The 19,878-nt window shown below is 49.2% G+C and overlaps 2 protein-coding genes across 2 annotated transcripts in view; one reads left to right on the top strand and one right to left on the bottom strand.

The window, feature by feature from the left end:
* PDYN (prodynorphin) overlaps positions 1-9,687 on the bottom strand; it is a 29,095-nt gene extending 19,408 nt beyond the window's left edge. Inside the window, exon 1 of the mRNA XM_077335964.1 lies at positions 9,322-9,687. The gene's annotated coding sequence lies outside the window, so the exon portion shown is untranslated. The remainder of the gene's footprint in view (positions 1-9,321) is intronic.
* The window catches only part of FNDC11 (fibronectin type III domain containing 11), a 417,259-nt gene that overhangs the window by 314,134 nt on the left and 83,247 nt on the right, over positions 1-19,878 (top strand). The window lies entirely within an intron of this gene.

Raw genomic sequence — 19,878 nt, 5'->3', positions numbered from 1 at the left:
TACAAAAGAAAATATCTGGGCATTTTGTCTCAGACACCCTTAGCAATAGAAATTTTGATGGGTGTAAGATACGGGAGGGTATGCGTGTGTCGGCGGTCGGATGTTTCTATTAATGCGTGTGCCTCTTTTATTAATTTTTAAAAGAGCACTTTTCATTAGATTCAAGTGGGTCTGAAGTAGCCCAACAGAAACACAGTCCAAGAGCCCCCTTAAGACTAACCAAGATTTATTCGGCACTCGAATGCTCAGGTCTTGAATAAATCTTGGACTCTATTTTTGTTGTACTTTTCATTAGGTCGTTGTTCCCCCCAACATTGTCTCCATGGGCACCCCGGCATCCTCCAGATGCTTTTTCGGTGCCCACCAACTGCTTTTTAAAACAGTGGCTGACTGGGGTTACTGCCTTGCAGGACTTCTGGTTAGGATGGGAGGTTTGATGCGCAGTGCAGATTACGATAGCATTATTTCATCACGAACTGCCGCCACAGTACCTGCTGTATGCATTTGCCACACCTTTCTAGTGCATCTTTTTTAAAAAAAATGGGCATTGTACCCTGAGAGCCAGTTTGGTGTGGTGGTTAAGAGCAGCGGCCTCTAATCTGGAGAACCGGGTTCGATTCTCCATTCCTCCTCCAGGTGCAGCCAGCTGGGTGAGCTTGGGCCAGTTACGGTTCTCTCAGAGCTCTCTCAGCCCCACCTCCCTCCCAGGGTGTCTGTTGTGGGGAGAGGAAGGGAAGGCAACTACAAACCTCCTTGAGAGTCCTTCGGGTAGTGAAAATTAGGGTACAAATATCCAGTTCCTTTTCAGCTCTAAATGGGATAATGTGTAAGCAGCTCAGCTGTTCATGGGTCAAATGTATATACGGAAACAAAGTTGTCATCGCGGTCTGTTGCCGCAATTGGTTCCTGGGTCTGTGTATGTTTTGGGTGGTCCCTTGTGGCTGGGAAGGGGTTTTAAGAAGAAGTGATTTTTACTGCCCAAAAAAGTCTCCAATTGCTTTCCCTTTGAGGTAGGTGGGGCTGAGAGACCCCTAAGAGAACTGAACAGCTCTATAAGGGCTGTTGCTAGCCCAAGGTCACCCAGCTGGCTGCATATGGGGGAAATGGAAATCAAAGCTGACTTGCACAATTAGAAGCCACCCGTCTCTGACAGAGAAATATCCTCCTCTGTGCATTGAAATGTAAAAAAGCTGTGACAGCCGGTAGGGATCCCTTGTTATGGGACTGTCTTGGATCACACTGGTTATATTTTGTGGTTCTATGATTCTGTGATCTCAGGTGAGACCCGGAGATCCCCTGGAATTACAGTTCATCTCCAGGCTGCAGAGATCAGTTCCCCTGGAGAAAAGGGCTGATTTGGGAGGGGACTCTGCAGCACTGCCCCACTGAGGTCCCTGTCTCTCCCCCCCACCCCGATCTCCAGTAGTTTTCCACCCTAAATCTGGCAACTCCCATCCCCTACTAGCAGGGACCTGGCAACCCAAGTTGGGAAAGTTGCCATGGTTTCTGCTCGGTCCCAGGAAGCACGAGATCCAATAGGTTCCTATATCATCTCTGTCATTCTTCCATATCAGCATCTTTGCATCGATTTCTCTCCGGGTGATTTAAGCACTCTTTTAAAATTACAAGGGCAGTGAAGTAAATTCCTCATGCGCTGTCACCGGGGTGCGGAATGCAAAGATGTTCTCTAAACATCTAACAAGGGCTTAATTCGGACGCAAGGGAGAAAGCGGGTTTTCCAAAGAGCCACAGGGGATAAACAAGAACATAATGGCATAGGGATTTTATTTTATTTTTTTAAGAAATGGAGAATGAGCAACATAACGTGACTAAAGGATTTCTGTACACCACTGCAAATTCTCTTTCATGCGCAAAGAGAAAAGTCTGCATTTCTCTGTTGCCAATTCAATAAAATCTGAGCTGGATATACAGAATCCCTCATCTATTAAAAGCAGGTAAAATATTTTAGTTGGGGTTCTGGATAACCAGGCATCGGAGCAATGTCGTTGTTACAGAATGTCAGACTAGGATCTACCATTGGTCTGTGGTAGATAAGCTAGATTCCATTGGCATCGAGACCGTCCAGATTTCCAGAAGAAATGTTGTTAAGAGTCCAAGCTCCCTTCATCAGCTACAAGTGGAAATGGAGATCCCTGCATCCTTATGTCTCAATTAGAAGGTGGGAGGGATGTTGCAAAGAAGAGAATGTAAACAGTACCCCCCCTGGGGCTGAATAAGGACATAGAATTCCTATTTCTTTAAAGCTAGATTCAAGGCCATTGGCAGCTTAGACACCAGATTTCCAGAGAATATGGTTTTGAGAATATGGCAATTTTCTCTTTATCAGGTACAAAGAGGAATGAAGATCCCAGAGTCCTTTAAGATATAAGGACGTTGAGATCTTCATTCCTCTTTGTACCTGACAAAGAGAGAATTGCCTCTCAAAACCATATTCTCTGGAAATCTGGTGTCTAAGCTGCCAATGGCCTTGAATCTAGCTTTAAAGAAATAGGAATTCTATGTCCTTATTCAGAAGGTGGGAGGGATAAACTTATTTCTTTTATTAAAGACAATATCTACATTAGAAACCCCTTCTTATTAACTTTTTGCCTGAAAAGGGGCAAAAGTTAGCTGTTGCTCTCTGGTTCCTATGAATAAGGGAAAAGAGATTTAGGAAGAACAGGAAACCTTTTTTTGTTTGTGTAGCTACAAAGAAGAAACGCTGGTATTTTGGACCCTCCTTTTCACTACCCAAATTAGTCCCAGAGTGGCTCACAAGCACCTTTCCCTTCCTCTCCCCACAACAGACACCCTGTGAAGTAGATGGGACTTGGAGAGCCCTGAGGGAATTGTGATTGGCCCAAGGTCACCCAGCTGACTTTACCTAGAGGACAAAGGGGAATCAAACCTGGCTCTCCAGATTAGAGGCTGCCACATTTCACCAGGGCGCCATATTGATTCGTAAGTGATGAGGTTGTAACTTTACTTATAGTTGTCTTAAAGAAAATGGGAAGCATGTTCTTTATACAGCTGTGTATTTCGCTTTTTTTGCTTTGTTCATTTTTCTTTCTTGTTTTTCTCGAGTAGTGTGGCTCTTATCTTTTGTTTCCCAAAAAAAGCTTTTAATAAAAACTTCTTTTTTTAAAAAAAGAAGAAGCTGGAAGGGGGGTTGCAAAGAAGGGACTGAGAATGCAGAAGTGCAATGCAGAATGGGAATCCACTGGGGTGGATCAACGGAGAAACAGCCTCTCTGTCTGGGATCCACGGGCCAAAACCCCTCCATCCCAGCTTGTATCTGACTCTCAAGAGGTTAGGCCAGCCTTTCTCAACTTTTTCACCATTGAGAAACCCCTGAAACATTCTTCAGGCTTCGATACACTCCAGGAGTGGAGCAATCGTGCAGAATAGGGTTGGGAAGCAGAGCTGTGGACACGCCCACCTGGGGCCCCTCCCCTTCCCACCCCCTCCAGGCCCCTCATTGGCCATTTTGGAAGGCGGGTCGCTATGACCATTTTTTTTTTAATGTATTAAACATTTATTGGAGTCTGTGGTCATATACCCCAATAAATATTTAACACATTAAAAAAATATATACAAAATGAATTGACTTCCACCCATGCGGGAAACCCTTCCAGAGCTGTCAAACGTGTTCCCTTCCTCTCCCCTTAACAGACACCCTGTAAGGTAGGTGGGGCTGAGAGAAAGCACTTCTAACTGGACTGTGACTAGCCGCAAGGTCACCCAGCTGGCTCCCAGTGGAGGGGAGGGGAATCAAACCCAGTTCTCCAGATTAGAAGCTGCCATTCTTAACCATTACGTCAAGCTGGGCCAGAGGTGTTTGCCCCCCAAGCACCAAGAATACAGAGCACCCCCCGCCGTAGATATAAGAACAGAAGAGAAGCCATGTTGGATCAGACCAATGGCCCATCCAGTCCAACACTCTGTTGCACAAGGGCCAAAACTCAGGGGCCATCGGGAGGTCCACCAGCGGGGACAGAACTCCAGGAGCCCTCCCACTACTAGGTAGAATCATAGAGTTGGAAGGGGCCACCCAGGCCATCTAGTCCAACCCCCTGCTCAACGCAGGATCAGCCCAAAGCAGGTAGGTATGTATGAGTCTTTCCTCTGTCAAAAAGAGCAATTTAGATTAGAAAGCAGCTGCAATGTGTCAGAATGAATTACTTTTGGAACTCTCACCCTAAAGTCTGATCAAAAGGAAAGGCTTCTTTACTGAACAGGGAATTAAATTGCGGAGTTCGCTGGCATCGGATGAAGTGGTGGAAAACGGTAAGTGCGGGAATATAAATGTCAGCCACCCAAAATGTAAAATTACATTCCCGAAACTTTAATCCAGCTATAAATATTAAAAGCGGAGCATCAAAGGAAATCCATCTTTAGTCGCATATATAGGGCCCTTCTTCTAATGTTAAAGAAGCTGAGCAGGGACGGCCTGATTAGTGTTTGGATGGGAGACCACAAAGAACGGCCAGGGTTGCTGTGCAGAGGCAAGGAAGGGCAAAACCAGCTCTGTTAAACTCTTGCCTTGAAAACCATCTGGAGTCTTCACAACTCTACTGTGACTTGTTGACACTTTACACAGACCATAGTGGTGGTTGTAGTGGTTTGGTGTAGTGGTTAGGAGTGCGGACTTCTAACCTGGCATGCCGGGTTCGATTCTGCAGCCAGCTGGGTGACCTTGGGCTCGCCACGGCTCTAATAAAACTGTTCTGACCGGGCAGTGATATCAGGGCTCTCTCAGCCTCACCCACCCCACATGGTGTCTGTTGTGGAGAGAGGAAAGGGAAGGTGAATGGAAGCCGCTTTGAGCCTCCTTCGGGTAGAGAAAAGCGGCATATAAGAACCAACTCTTCTTCTTCAGTAATCTCAGGGCTCTCTCAGCCTCCCCTCCCTCACAGGGTGTCTGTTGTGGGGAGAGGAATGGGAAGGCGACTGTAAGCAGCTCTGAGCCTCCTTCGGGTAGGGAAAAGCGGCATAGAAGAACCAACTCTTCTTCTTCTTCAGTAATCTCAGGGCTCTCTCAGCCTCCCCTCCCTCACAGGGTGTCTGTTGTGGGGAGAGGAAGGGAAGGCGATTGGAAGCCGCTCTGAGCCTCCTTCGGGTAGGGAAAAGCGGCATATAAGAACCAACTCTTCTTCTCCATAGTTGTTGATAGACTAGTATGCATGGTATAGTGGGTCAAGAGTGGTGGCTTCTAATCTGGAGAACCGGGTTCGATTCCCCACTCCACATGAAGCCAGCTTGGTGACTTTGCCCCTCCCCATATCTTCTTCCCTGCTCTAGAGTCCAAGTTCCAAGGCAGCTGTTCTCACCTGGGGAACTGACTCAGGTGGAATTCAAGCGGCCAATTCCGCTCCAGAGAGCCGAAGTGGTGTCATGGTTAAGAGCAGCAGACTCTAGTCTGGAGAAACGGGTTTGATTCTCCACTCCTCCTCCATATAAAGCCTGTGGGGTGACCTTCGGCCATGTGCAGTTCTCTCAGAGCTCTCTCAGCCCAACTCCAATACAAAGTGTCTGTTGTGGGGAGAGGAAGGGAAGGCAATTGCAAGCCGCTTTGAGACAACTTTAGGTAGAGAAAACTGGGGTATTAGAAACCTTCTTTTCTTCTTCTTTACCCATATGTCTACCCATCTCTGATGATACCTGCTCTGAACAGATAAACTCCTAACCATGGATCACAAGTGCGGATGTATCTATTTAATTCACTTGCGTTCTCCCTTTTCTCCCCAGTGAGGACCTAAAGGGCTCACATCTATTTCCTCATCTCTGTTTTATAGAATCACAGAATCCTAGAGTGGGAAGGGGCCAGACAGGCCATCTAGTCCACCCCCTGCTCAGTGCAGGATCAGCCTCAAGCATCCAGGAGAAGGATCTGCCCAGCCACAGCTTGAAGACGGCCAGTGAGGGGGAACTCCCCACCTCCTTAGGCAGCCCCTTCCACTGCTGAACTAGACTCCTAGAATCCTAGAGTGGGAAGGGGCCACACAGGCCATCTAGTCCAACCCCCTGCTCAACGCAGGATCAGCCCTAAGCATCCTAAAGCATCCAAGAAAAGTGTGCATCCAACCTTTGCTTGAAGAAGGCCAGTGAGGGGGAGCTCACCACCTCCTTAGACAGCCTATTCCACTGCTGACCTACTCTGACTGTGAGGTAGTTTAGTGACTGGCCCAAGGTCACCCAGTAGAGATTTGAACGCGGGTCTCTCAGATCCTGGTCCAGCACTCTTGACCACTCCCTGCTTTCGCTCAAGGTGAGTCTTTCCAACGTTACAATCCTTTTGTGCAGATCTCCTGCTGACATGACCGTGGATTTGTCCCTGACTTTCAGAAGCAAGGTTGACAAAAAAATTTTGCGCATTGCTCTTTACGCATAAAGAGCCTGTGCCTGTGGCTGGTTAAGAAACCAGCATGGAACGTGTCGATGGTCACAGGCTCAGAAGGAAAAAGCAAAAAGTTAGGGAAGGTGCAAGGTTTAAAACAGTTCTGCTATGAATACCATAACTCATGTGGGTGGGAAAGGCAAAGGGAAGCCTTTGCCATTTCCAAAAAGTGCTAAAGACTGCAATGGAAGGCACAGTCTGGCATGCATGCTGCCCTCCCACAAGAGCCACACGAGGCTGCAGGAGTCATTTTGGTGGGGCTCGTGTCGGAGAGCTATGCTCCAGGCACAATGTTCAGTTTTGAGAATAGGTCATGTAGCGTTGCAACCGGCCGAGGGAACTAATTGCAGGGTTGTCGTTTCTGGAATTCCACTCTAACTGGATTTTGTCCGCCGGGGAAAACTGAATTTCAGGACATTTTATCTGGGGCTTTGGTGCCTGTCTGAAGGTGTTTTTCAGACCAGCGGTGCCAATCTGGATTATTTCAAGCGATCCCCCACAGATGACTGAGTGTCTAGGGTGGACAAATTGTAGCTCTCCAGGTGTCCACAGACTACAGTTACCATGAGCCCCTGCCAATTGGCCATGCTAGCATGGGCTCATGGTAATTGCAGTCCATGGGCATCTGGAGAGCCACAATTTGGTCATCCCCGGGTTGAAGGGAATCATAGAATAACAGAGTTGGAAGGGACCTCCTGGGTCATCTAGTCCAACCCCCTGCACAATGCAGGACACTCACAACCCTCTCGCTCACACACTGTACCCTGCCACCCCCTTGAACCCTCGCAAAATCAGCCTCTCCGTCAGATGGCTATCAGCCCCTGTTTAAATATCTCCATAGATGGAGAACCTACCACCTCCCGAGGAAGCCTGTTCCACTGAGAAACTGCTCTAGAAGAAGAAGAAGAGTTGGTTCTTATATGCCGCTTTTCCCTACCTGAAGGAGGCTCAAAGCGGCTTACAGTCGCCTTCCCTTTCCTATCCCCACAACAGACCCCCTGTGGGGTGGGTGAGGCTGAGAGAGCCCTGATATCGCTGCCCGGTCAGAACAGTTTTATCAGTGCCGTGGCGAGCCCAAGGTCACCCAGCTGGCTGCATGTGGGGGAGCGCAGAATCGAACCCGGCTAGCCAGATTAGAAGTCCGCACTCCTAACCACTACGCCAAACTGGCTCTCTCTAACTGTCAGGAACTTCTTCTGAGTGTTTAGATGGGATTTCTTTTACATTCATTTCACCCCATTCATTCTGGTCTGTCCTACGGGGCAAGAGTGAACAACTCTGCTCCATCCTCTACATGGCAGCCTTTTAAGTGCTTGAAGATGGCTCTCAGATCCCCTCTCAGTCGCCTCCTCTCCAGGCTAAACAGACCAAGCTCCCCCAACCTTTCCTCCTATGTCTTGGTCTCCAAACCCCTCACCATCTTTGTTGCCCTTTTCCTCCCCTTTCTTTTTTGCAGCCTTGTCAAATGAAACCGTGTTGAAGGCACCGTCCACCACAAAGCTCTTCTGTAGCTCCCACGCCTTGCCAAGGGACATACAGAGGAGAACGCCCCGGTGGATCAGACCCAAAGGCTTCTCCCTTCTTTCTCTTATTCCTGTTATAGCTTTGGTGCTGTCGTGTCACACAAAGTGCCGTGGATTTGAAACTCTCTCCCTAGGATTAAAAAATGAGCTTTATCCACCCAGACTGGAGAATGTGCTTTAAAGTTCCTTTGCTTTATTGTGGGTACATTCATGAAATCCATGGATTTATTAGGTTTTTTAATGCTGAATTCTGGTGAGATCATATCAATTATTTTATTAGTAAATTCAGCAGAAACACACACACACACACAGTGATTCACGAAAGCCCCTCCCCTGCCACAAATTTGCTTAGTCTTTAAGGTACCACTGGACTCCTGCTCTTTTCTACACAAGAGCACACACACACACACAGAGGCTGTATCCATAGACAAGGTCCAGTATCTGTGTGTGTGTGAAAGTGTCGCTCACTCGCCCTCCCTCCCTCCCTCCCTCCCTCTTTCTTTCTTTCTTTCTTTCTTTCTTTCTTTCTTTCTTTCTTTCTTTCTTTCTCTCTCTGTCTCTCTGTCTCTCTGTCTCTCTGTCTCTGTCTCTGTCTCTGTCTCTTTCTTTCTCTCTCTCTCTCTCTCTCTCTGCCTCTCTGTCTCTCTGTCTCTGTCTCTTTCTTTCTTTCTCTCTCTGTCTCTCTCTCGGTCTGTCTTTCTTTCTCTCTGTCTCTGTCTCTGTCTCTGTCTTTCTTTCTTTCTTTCTTTCTTTCTTTCTTTCTTTCTTTCTTTCTTTCTTTCTTACTGGATTCTTGCTTTTTTCTACACACAAACGCACACCTATAGGCAGTATCCATAAACAAGATCCTTCCTTCCTTCCCTCCTTCCTTCCTTCCCCTCTTAGAATTGGGCTTCAAGAAGTGTAGGTAAAAAGAGCTTTTGCTACCAAGAAAAAGTACTTTTAAATTATTTCCAAAGCCTTGGATTTCCGTCAGCCCAATTGGAAAGCAGCCGGCATATCCTGCAAGAGAATGATTTGAGCTCGGAAAGACTTTGCCTAGCTCAGCCGGCTCGTAAATTCCCGGGGAGCTTCCCCCGATCGCTGCAGAGAAAGGGATCGCCGTGAACCTCCCACGTCGAGGCAGCTTTCCGCCGGCAACCTGATTACTCGGAAAAAGCCGAAGAAAGCAACCCTGCACGCTTCCCCCGTTCTCTTTGCTCTTCCCCAGATAATACCCGGGATGTGTGAACACGGTCAAGGGAAGGCTGCTGCTAATGACAGAGCTGATGCCGGAGCCACGGGGAAGAGGCGGGCATGAAAAGACATCAGCCAAGAATCTGAAAAGGGAGCAGGAATTGCCAGCCGTCAGGGAAGAGGGCCCACGAACTGGCACACACGGGGAAAGAGCTAAGCTGTTACCTGCACGGTCCGTTCCAACCCTCCAGAGGATTCCTGGCTACCTGGCGAAGTCTCAAGCCTTGCGGTCTCCTTCTCAGCAGGTGCGTCTCCTCCAGGTGCTTCCCGTGTGTTTCTGGAGCCCCTTCCCTCTGGCACCCAGGGAGCAGCAGCGGCAGGCAGCCAGGAAGCGTCAAGAGGCTGCTCAAGTTCTTCTTCCCCCTTTGGAACTGAAGCCTCTTTGCCCCTCTTTTATGCCTCTGCAGCTGCCACCTGTCGCTGAGACGCAGCTCGACTTGAGCTCTCCGGAGCCAATAAGGGACGGACGGAAGCTCTGAATAATGAGAAGCATCACACAGCCTCTCAGGGGAGAGGAGGATTACAACCCCCAGCAGATCTTTGCTTCTGAGCCAGGAAGACTTTGGGTTGGAGGGAAAGAGAGAGAGATTTTCTAGCTTCAAGGCCAGGAGCTTCTTAGAGGAGAAGGAGTAGAGCTGGGGTTTTGTACCCTGGATATTCGCTACCCGAGGGAGTCCCAGAGCAGCTTTCCACAACAGGCACCCTGTGAGGGAGGTGAGGCGAAAGAGCTCTGGGAGAACTGTCAGTGGCTCAAGGTCACCCAGCAGGCCTTGCATGCAGCTCACAGTCATCTTCCTCTCCCCGCAGAAGACACTGTGTGTGGTAAGATGAGGCTGAAAAAAAGCTCTGAGAGAACTGGGATTGGCCCAAGGTCACTCAGCAGGCCTCGTGCGTCCAAAAGCAGCTCACAATCACCTTCCCTTCATCTCCCCACAGCAGACACCCTGTGAGATAGGTTGAGGCTGAGAGAGCTCTGAGAGAACTGGGAGTGGCCCAAGGTCACCAGCTGGCTGCATGTGGAGGAGCAGGGAATCAAACTCGGTTTTCCAAATTTGAGGACACTGCTCTTGACCACCACACCAAGCTGGCTCTTCATCTGAGTTCATCAGCACCCAAAGAGACCAACAAGATTTTGGGGGCATGAAGTTGCAAGAGTCCAAACTCCTTTCCTCGGTTGCTTTGATCTTCAGAAGTTGATACTGTGCAAATCTTGATCGTTTTGAAGGTACTGCAGATGGAAACATGCTTTAGGATGCTTTGGGCTGATCCTGCGTTGAGCAGGGGGTTGGACTAGATGGCCTGTATGGCCCCTTCCAACTCTATGATTCTATGATCTACCCTGTGAAATGACCCCCAAAGAGCTGGATCCTGGTGGGCCACCATGTTGGGCCTGGAGCACAAGAGAGAGAGGGTCCAATCCTTTGAGACCTCCCAGATTTGCAGGGTGCAAGCTTTCGGGACTCACATCTTATCACCATGGAATTCGGTCAATCTCTAAGGTGCTAACAGACTCAAATCTGGCTCAGGTATTATTTATTTGTTTGTTTGTTTGATTGATTTTTATATCACAGCTCCCATAGCTGGCTCACGGCGGTTAACAAAATAGGAACATCCATACAATTTAAAATCCCCATAAAACAATTAAAACAGTTTACAACCTATGGCAAATGGCGGCGACCTAATACAACCATCCCCCCTATTCCGGACATCGGTCAGCGTAGATCAGGGGGAGTCAAACTGTGGCCCTCCGGATGTCCATGGACTACAATTCCCACGAGCCCCTGCCAGCATTCGGGGGGATTGTAGTCCATGGACATCCGGAGGGCCGCAGTTTGACTACCCCTGGTGTAGATGAAATAGTAACTGAAAGTTTAAGATGGAATAAACCCAGCTAGAGGCTGAAATTAGGCCCCTCAACAGTCTAGCACTGCTGTTCAATAGGGCATGGGGGGGGGGGAACCAAGAGAGCCAGCCTGGTATTGTGGTTAAGAGCGGCAGCCTATAATCCAGAGAACCGGGTTCGATTCCCCACTCCTCTTCCATAGGCAGCCTGGATAGGTTTACCTTTCACCTCTGGGCCAAATGGACTTTGTATACACCAGGCTTTCTCAACCAGGGTTTCGTGAAAGCCGGGGGCTTCTTGACGGCCCTGGAAGCTTTTCCCAAATTGGTGGGAGTAAAATAAATGTTTATAGATTTTTAAACTTTGTGAAACATGCATCGGGTGATAGGACCATATATGGTCATGCCGGCCTCTACCAACACCCTCCCAAAATGCCCAGTGAGGGGCCTGGAGGGGGTGGGGAGGGGAGGGACACCTGGGTGGGCATGGACCCAGCTCTGCTTCCCAACCATATTCGGCAGGATCGCACCACATGGGGGGTTTCCCGGAACCTGGAGAAAGTTTTCTCTAGAGTAAAAAAGTGAAGAAAGGCTGGGTTAAAATGTCAAGCAGCAGCCTAAAAAGAGATGTTGTTGTTATTGTTGTTGTTAAAATTAAAATTAAAATTAAAATTAAAATTAAAATTAAAATTAAAATTAAAATTAAAATTAAAATTAAAATTAAAATTAAAATTAAAATTAAAATTAAAATTAAAATTAAAATTAAAATTAAAATTAAAATTAAAATTAAAATTAAAATTAAAATTAAAATTAAAATTAAAATTAAAATTAAAATTAAAATTAATTACCTGCCACTGCTGAGAGGCTCGTGATGGGTTACAGAAGTCCAGCTAAAACCCCATTAAAACCCATAAAAGCATTACTCTCCTGGATGGGATTGAGGCCTGCCTTGGGTGAACACCTCTAGGCTGGAAAAGCCCTGGAGGTTTGCGCACAGAACAGCGTCTGGGGAGGGCAGAGATCTCAGCTGTTTATAATGCCGCAGAGGACCCCTCTCCAAAGTAGCCAGGTCCTCCAAGAGAACATCTTCCTGTGACCAGGAGATCATTTGTCATTCCGGGAGATCTCCAGGCCCCACCTGGAGGTTGGCAAATCCAGATTTGGCATTGTGCAGTGCTGCCAGTCTGGACAGGAGCCAATGCGCCTGCTGTGGCACTTCAGGATCGTTTGCAGAGCGAGCGAGCAAGGAGTTTTGTTTTTTTTACCTCCCAAGCACTCCGCATGGTGTGCTCAGCAGCACCATGTTAATGTGGCCCCGTCACTGGGAAATCAAAACAAAAGGCCCAGCGGCACCTGGGAGACTCACAGCATTTGTATCGAGATGAGATGAGATGAGCTTCCGTGAGCCACAGCTAGCTTGCTTCCTTCGGCAAGTGCAAGGAACTGTTTAAAGGGATGTTTATAAGGGAGAAATCTTGAGGGGGGGCATGGCTAGGGTTTGGGGTTGCCAGCTCCAGGTTAGGAAATACCTGGGGAATTGGGGGGGGGGGGCTGAAGCCTGAAAAGTGCAGGTGGAGGGCCCACCCTTCAAAACAGCCTTTTTCTCCAGGGGAACCAGTCTCTGTTATCTGGAAACTGGCTGCGATAATGCCAGCACGGTGTCGTAGTTAAGAGCAGCGACTTCTAAGCTGGTGAGCTGGGTGTGATTCCCTGTGCCTGCACATGCAGCCAACTGGGTGACTGTGGGCTGGTCACAGTCCTGTTAGAGCTGTTCTCATAGAGCAGCGCTCTCAGAGCTCTCTCAGCCCCACCTGCCTCCCAGGGTGTCTGCTGTGGGGAGAGGAAAGGGAAGGCAATTGTAAAGTCACTTGGAAACTCCTTTGGGCAGTGAAAAGCAGAGTGTAAAAGCCAACTCTTCTTCTTTCTTCTTTCTTCCTTCTTCCTTCTTCCTTCTTTCTTCTTCTTCTTCTTTCTTCTTCCTTCCTTCCTTCCTTCCTTCCTTCCTTCCTTCCTTCTTTCTTCTTCTTCTTCTTCTTCTTCTTCACCTGGGGGATTGACAACCCTACCAGGTAGGGTTACCACATTCCAGATAGGGTCTGGGGATCCCCTTGGATTACAGTTCATCTCCAAACTACAGAGATCAGCTCCCCCAGAGAAAACGGGTGCTTTGGAGGGTGGGCTTTGGGGCATTGTACCCCCATGAGGTCCCTGTCCTCCCCATTCCCCCCCTCCCCCGACTGATGACAGCCAGGACTGTCAATGCTGCAGGTTTGTACAAAGACCAAACCTGGCTCGCCAGATTAGACATGGGTGCTTCTAACCACTACACCATGCTGCCTCCCACTGTTGCTGATCCCAGCTTGTTATAGTGGTTAGGAATGTGGACTTCTAATCTGGAATGCCAGGTCTGATTCCCCGCTCCTCCTCCACATGCACCCACCTTGGTCTATTCACAGTCCTGATAGAGTTGTTCTCGCAGAGCATTTCTCTCAAAAGCTCTCTCAGCCCCACCCACCTCACACGATGTCTGTTATGGAGAGAGGAAAGGGAAGGTGATTGGGAGCTGCTTTGAGACGCCTGTTACAGAAAAGTGGCATATAAGAACCAACTCTTCTTCTTCTTCTTCAGTAATCTCAGGGCACTCTTAGCCTCTACTACTTCACAGGGTGTCTGTTGTGGGAAGAGGAAAGGGAAGGGGATTGTTAGCCACTTTGAGACGCCTGTTACAGAAAAGTGGCATATAAGAGCCAACTCTTCTTCTTCAAGTGGGCTCTCGCTGTTGCTGATCCCGCAGCTGAAGGCCAACAGAGGAGTGTTTGCAGCTTTAAATATAAATGCCTTTTTAAAATGTCGCCTCCAAAATTAGCCACAAGATTAGGACCTCTGAGCTTTCCCTTGGGCGAGAGACACACGGCAGGCAAAATTCGTGCCACGTCCGACTCTCCTTCTGCATTCTGGAGCAGCGGGAAAACAAGGCTGGCCAGGAAAACACGGGAGCCGGGAGGAAGGCAAACGGCCCTCCTCTTGTGCAAGGGCTTCTCTCCGTTCTCTCCTCTTTCCGGAAGAGCCACCAGTCCCCTTGGAACAGCCTTGACCTTCAGCGTGCGGAGCTGCCGTTCAAACCCTTCCACCCACTCATTGGGTGTTTTGTTTTACAAAATGGTTCATTCTACACTTTTATAGGAATGCTGATGCACTGCCAACGCAGGCCAGGCCTCGCCCCCCTGCAAACACAGCGGCAGGCACCTGACGCTCACGTCCCCCTCCTGGTACTGCCTCAGCCTCAGCCTCAGTCTCCCCTCCAGCTCGGCCGTCAATATCTGGTTAGCCGAGACGAAGAGGATTAAACGGTCCTCTGCCTCCCGCCAAGGAGGCCTCGCAGAGAACAGTGTCGGACTCTGCAAGATCTTTGGCGTATGTGAGTCAAAAACATCCTGCAGGGGGCACTGGAAGAGAGGGGTATTTGGCAGAGTCAGAATGGGAACGTCCTGGTATTTCTCAGAGAATCTTTTCCAGTGTCCTGATTGGCTCCAGAATGAAGAGCACAGTTCTGGAGGCAAGCAGAGAGGAAGTGTGCTCAAAGGAGCAGGAAGTCACCAAACGTTTCGCTTCCTTACAATGCTTTCGATGCTTTTCGCCGTGGATGTTTTAATGCTGTCAGACGTGGAGGTTCCCTTCAGAGAGCTCTGAAAGAACTGCACTTTGAGAACAGCTCTGACAAGACTCTGGCCCAAGGACACCCAGCTGGCTGCACAGGGAGGAAGAATCAAATTCTCTGCATTCCCTTCACATAACGATCCCCAGGACTCCTTGAAGGAACTCGTGGCCATTAAATTGGTATCAAGCCAACAGAAGAACAGCAAATGAAACAGATGGGTGGCCAAAAGAGGAAGTAGAAGATTTAGGACCTGGCCTGGCCTTTGATGGCTGTGCTAGTCCAATCACATCAGGTCTAGGGAGCTAGGTAGGGTTTCCCCTGCTTAGGACAGGGATGGGAAACCACCAAGGAAGTGGACAGTGCCTGCACTGGCTGGGTGCTCAGGCTAGGCCAATCCCATCAGATCTCAGAAGCTAAGCAGGGTCAGCCCTGGTTAGAATTTGGGTGGGAGACAGCCAGAGAAGTCCAAGGTTGCTACGCAGAGGCAGGCAAGGGCAAACCCCCCCCCCCCTGTTCTTCTACCCTGACCGGGATTGTTGAGGCTAGCCCAATCACATCAGGCCTGGAAGGTAAGCAGAGTTGGCCTTGGTTTGCCTCTGGATGGGAGGCCACCAAAGACGCCCAGGGTCTCTACGCAGAGGCAAGCAGGAGCAAACCACCTCTGCTCACCTCTCACCTTGGAAACCCTGCAGGGTCACCACAAACCGGCTGCACCTTGTTGACACTGTCCACCAGAGTTGGGCTCAACATGAGGAAGAACCTTCGCCACCCAACAGGCGACGAACCAATGAGGTCCGCTTCTTTGAGATGGAGAGCCGGCGAGGAGTCACGCGGCGTTCCGACAGAAGAATGCCTCTCTCCATGACCTCTGAAGATCGTGGGAACGCTTTCCCGGAGTGGGAAGCTCTTCCCGATCGTAGTAACGCCTGGTAGCACAACCCCGAGGCTGGCACACCACACGGGTGACAAGACACGACGCCCACCTTTCCAGAATAAGTGCAAGCGTGGGAAGCGGGACATCAGTCATGTGTTACTCACCAAAGGTTGACGATGTCACGCCGGTGCCGAGGCCTGCCGATCGAAGAGGGGTCTTTTTACGCACGGGAGCAAAGGTACCGGGGCTGGCCTGTGAGCACCTGCCTCAAGCCGCTGTGCAATACACCAGGAGCACCGGCCTTCCGAACCGCAGCTCTGATGAATCGGCTGGTGTTCTGGAACGTCAACAGCCATGCCTGTTGGCCATTCAGACCCAATCCAGGTTTCCCTTCTAGGTCGGAACATTTCGGAAGGTTAGCTCTGTTGGGTGGTAGTGTGATTTATTGAGCCTGTGGTGTGTGTCATGGAGCCAGGAGGCCGGAGGCTTGCCTGGCAGCCAGGCGAGGGCCATTCGGAGGTATTTTGCCATCGCTTGACTCTGCGTCATGACCCCTAGTGTTCCTGGGAGGAACTGCCACCCTAATCCGTGGAGGTCTCCCATCCAAATGCGAGCCAGGGTCAGCCCTGCTTAGCTTCCGAGGTCTGACGGGATCAGGTTTGCCTCGGCTATCCAGGTCAGGCCTGCAGTAAAATGGATTCCAGCCCCACCACCCCTCAAGATCAAGAGGATTTTGTGGGGATAAACGTCGGAGAGGTCACCCAAGGAAGGGGGCACTAACTTCTGAAGGCATCTACCACAAAACTCTCATGGTGCCAGAAGGAGCTGCTGGACTGGACTCATGTTCCTCCACAGCAGATGATGATGATGATGATGATGATGATGATGATGATGATGATGATGATGATGATTTCATTTATTTCCCGCCGCTCCCTACATAGGCTGGTGGTGGGTAACAGCAGTCTTATAATCCCCCATTAAAACTCCCATTAAAAGACTTTTAAAGATTCCCAACATGGCGGAAAATACCTCTCTCCCGCTACCCAAACAAGGGCGTTGGAGAATGGAGAGCAGCGATGTATACCTCAAACCCCGGGGGGGCAATGTTCTTCCTCACCAATCCCAGCCTCATCCAAAGACCTGGCGGAAGAGCTCTGTTTTATAGTCCCTGTGGAACACTGACAGTTCCCGCAGGGCCCGTGACTTACCCAGGAGCTCATTCCATTATGATTATGATTATGATTATGATTATGATTATGATTATGATTATGATTATGATTATGATTATGATTATGATTATGATTTATTATTAATGTCGTATTTATATCTGGCTCCCTCTCTCTCCTGGACCGGACTCGGGGAGGGTAGCACCATATAAAAGACATCCAAGAAAAACCACACAAAAGGCAGCTTGGTGTAGTGGTTAGGATCTGGCAAGCCGGGTTTGATTCCCTGCTCCCCCACATGCAGCCAGCTGGGTGACCTTGGGCTCATCACAGCCCTGACAGAAGCTGTTCTGACCAAGCAGTGATATCAGGTTTCTCTCAGCCTCACCTCCCTCACAGGGTTTCTGTTGTGGGGAGAGGAAAGGGAAGGCGACTGTAAGCCACTTTGAGCCTCCTTCGGGTAGGGAAAAGCGGCATATAAGAACCAACTCTTCTTCTTCATAGTTGTTGATAGACTAGTATGCATGGTATAGTGGGTCAAGACTGGTGGCTTCTAATCGGGAGAACCGGGTTCGATTCCCCACTCCTTCGGGTAGGGAAAAGCAGCATCTAAGAACCAACTCTTCTTCTTCTTCTTCTTCTTCTTCTTCTTCTTCAGTAATCTCAGGGCTCTCTCAGCCTCCCCTCCCTCGCAGGGTGTCTGTTGTGGGGAGAGGAAAGGGAAGGCGAATGTAAGCCGCTTTGAGACTCCCTCGGGTAGAGAAAGGCGGCATATAAGAACCAACTCTTCTATGTCAGTAATCTCAGGGCTCTCTCAGCCTCCCTCACAGGGTGTCTCTTGTGGGGAGAGGAAAGGGAAGGCGATTGGAAGCCGCTTTGAGACTCCTTCAGGTAGAGAAAGGCGGCATCTAAGAACCAGCTCTTCTTCTAGTTGGCCCCTTTGTGAGACAGATGCTGAACTAGATAGACCACGGGTCCGATCCAGCAAGACTCTTCTCATGTTCTTCCGTTCCCAAAGTAGCGACAGGAAAAGTTTGAAAAGAGAGAGACAAAGAATCCCCCTGTGCTGACAATGGGCAAGTTGAATTAATATTCATCCTAATGGAAGACGGTGTGTGACTCACGCTGACATTTTCCTGGGACAACAATGGCAATTAAGCACCCTGGTAAGACGATGAGAAGTGTGTACAGTAATGGCAAAGTTAACTTCTTAACTTGATCACCGTTAAAAGCCTCGGGGGGGTGGGGGGAGCGAGGAGGGGAGTGGGCGTTCAGTTAGCAGAATGTCACACGGCAGTTTTTGCTATTTCCAAAAAAAAAAAAAAACCCTCCGTTTTGTAGAAAATCCATCCTCAAATGTCAGACCTCCAAACCGTGTTGGTGGTTTGCCCAAACCCCCCGGGGATTTTATAGGATTTTCAGAGGGCAGTAGCTGGAATCCAGTGGAGGGGGGCCTGAGAGACCATCTAGTTTTGTTGGGGTTTGAGCTTTCAAGAGCCAACATGCCCTTGCTTTCAGAAGCCGCAGAACAAAAGTTTGAGTCCGGGGTTACCTTTGAGACCAACAAAGCTTTATTCAAGACCTAAACTTCCACGTACAAGGACATTCTTTGGGTATCATTGAAGAGTTTCCTCAATCATATATATTGGAGAGAGATGGTGGGAGAGGGGGGTTAATTGCCCTAGAGCAGGGGTGATCAAACTGCGGGCCTCCAGATGTCCATGGACTACAATTCCCATGAGCCCCTGCCAGCATTCGCTGGCAGGGGCTCATGGGAATTGTAGTCCATGGACATATGGAGGGCCGCAGTTTGACTACCCCTGCCCTAGAGGTTTAGCAAGAGTTCAGATTATATGTCTTCATTGTAGCTAGCTGCACTCCCTCAGATACAGTGTCAGGGAAGTGTGCATGCACAGGAAGGCTTGAAAACTTGTGGGGTTTTCCAGAACCAGGCAGGGGCCTCTAATCTGACGAGCCAGGTTTGATTCCCCATTCCTCCTCCACATGCAGCCAGCTGAGTGACCTTGGGCTCGCCAGAGCACTGAGAAAGCTGTCCTGACTGAGCAGTTCTGTCAGAACTCTCTCAGCCTCACCTCCCTCACAGAGTGTCTGTTGTGGGGAGAGGAAAGGGAAGGCGATAGGAAGCCGCTTTGAGACTCCTTTGGGTAGGGAAAAATGACATATAAGAACCAACTCTTCTTCTTCTTCTTCTTCAGTAATCTTAGGGCTTTCTCAGCCTCCCTCCCTCACAGGGTGTTTGTTGTGGGGAGAGGAAAGGGAGGGCATATGTAAGCTGCTTCGAGACTCCTTCGGGCAGCAAAAAGCGCGGTATAAAAACCAACTCTTTTTCTAGGTGATTATAAGCTGCTTTGAGATTCCTTCAGCTAGGGAAAAGCAGGGTATAAAAAAAACAGCTCTTCTTCTTCACCCCAGTTCTCTCAGAGCTCTCTCAGCCCCACCTACCTCCCAGTGTATCTCTTGTGTGGAGAGGGAGGGAAGGTGATTGTAAGCCACTTTGAAACTCCTTCAGGTTGTAAAAAAGCAGGATACAAAAAACGCAGCTCTTCTTTTTCTTCCAGGTGAGCGTTCTCCTGTAGAGAACCTCCTGAATTCTCCTGTAGAGAATTCAGTTCTCCTGCAGAGCACCTGTGGACTTCCTTGGTGGCTCCCCTCCAACCACAAACCGAGCCTGACCTTGCTTCGCTTCCAAGTTCTGCAGAGCGTGAGAGAAAGGGAGGGATGAAAGTGTCGGAGAGCTGCCAGAAATTTCCCGTTCCTTCCCTGCGTGTTCATCGGCAATGAGGTTTGACTTATTCAAGGCATGATGGAGCTGATCATTTTGCAGGAAGGGGGGGGGGATACAACTTTATATCGATGGTGGGCTGTTTCTTGACCAACGCCTCATTTTAAAACATCAAGGGAAACTTTTCTCACCTGGCAGAGTCTCTGACCGTCTGATTTTCAGTGCGTGTTTTTATTTCAGGATTATTGAGTAACCGTTTCTAGGGCATGTGTGTTTTAGGAACTAGCTGGTTTTGGAGCCCCATCGTGCCTGAAAGACGAGCAAAATTTGTGGCAGGGGAGTCGCTGCTTGGTCCTTCAGATCAGGGGTAGTCAACCTGTGGTCCTCCAGATGTCCATGGACTACAATTCCCATGAGCCCCTGCCAGCAAATGCTGGCA

This window comes from Paroedura picta, chromosome 4 (genome assembly GCF_049243985.1).
Source record: "Paroedura picta isolate Pp20150507F chromosome 4, Ppicta_v3.0, whole genome shotgun sequence".
Classification (NCBI taxonomy): domain Eukaryota; kingdom Metazoa; phylum Chordata; class Lepidosauria; order Squamata; family Gekkonidae; genus Paroedura; species Paroedura picta.
The sequence above is the reverse complement of the archived record's forward strand: the minus strand, read 5'-3'. Positions and strand labels throughout refer to the sequence as shown.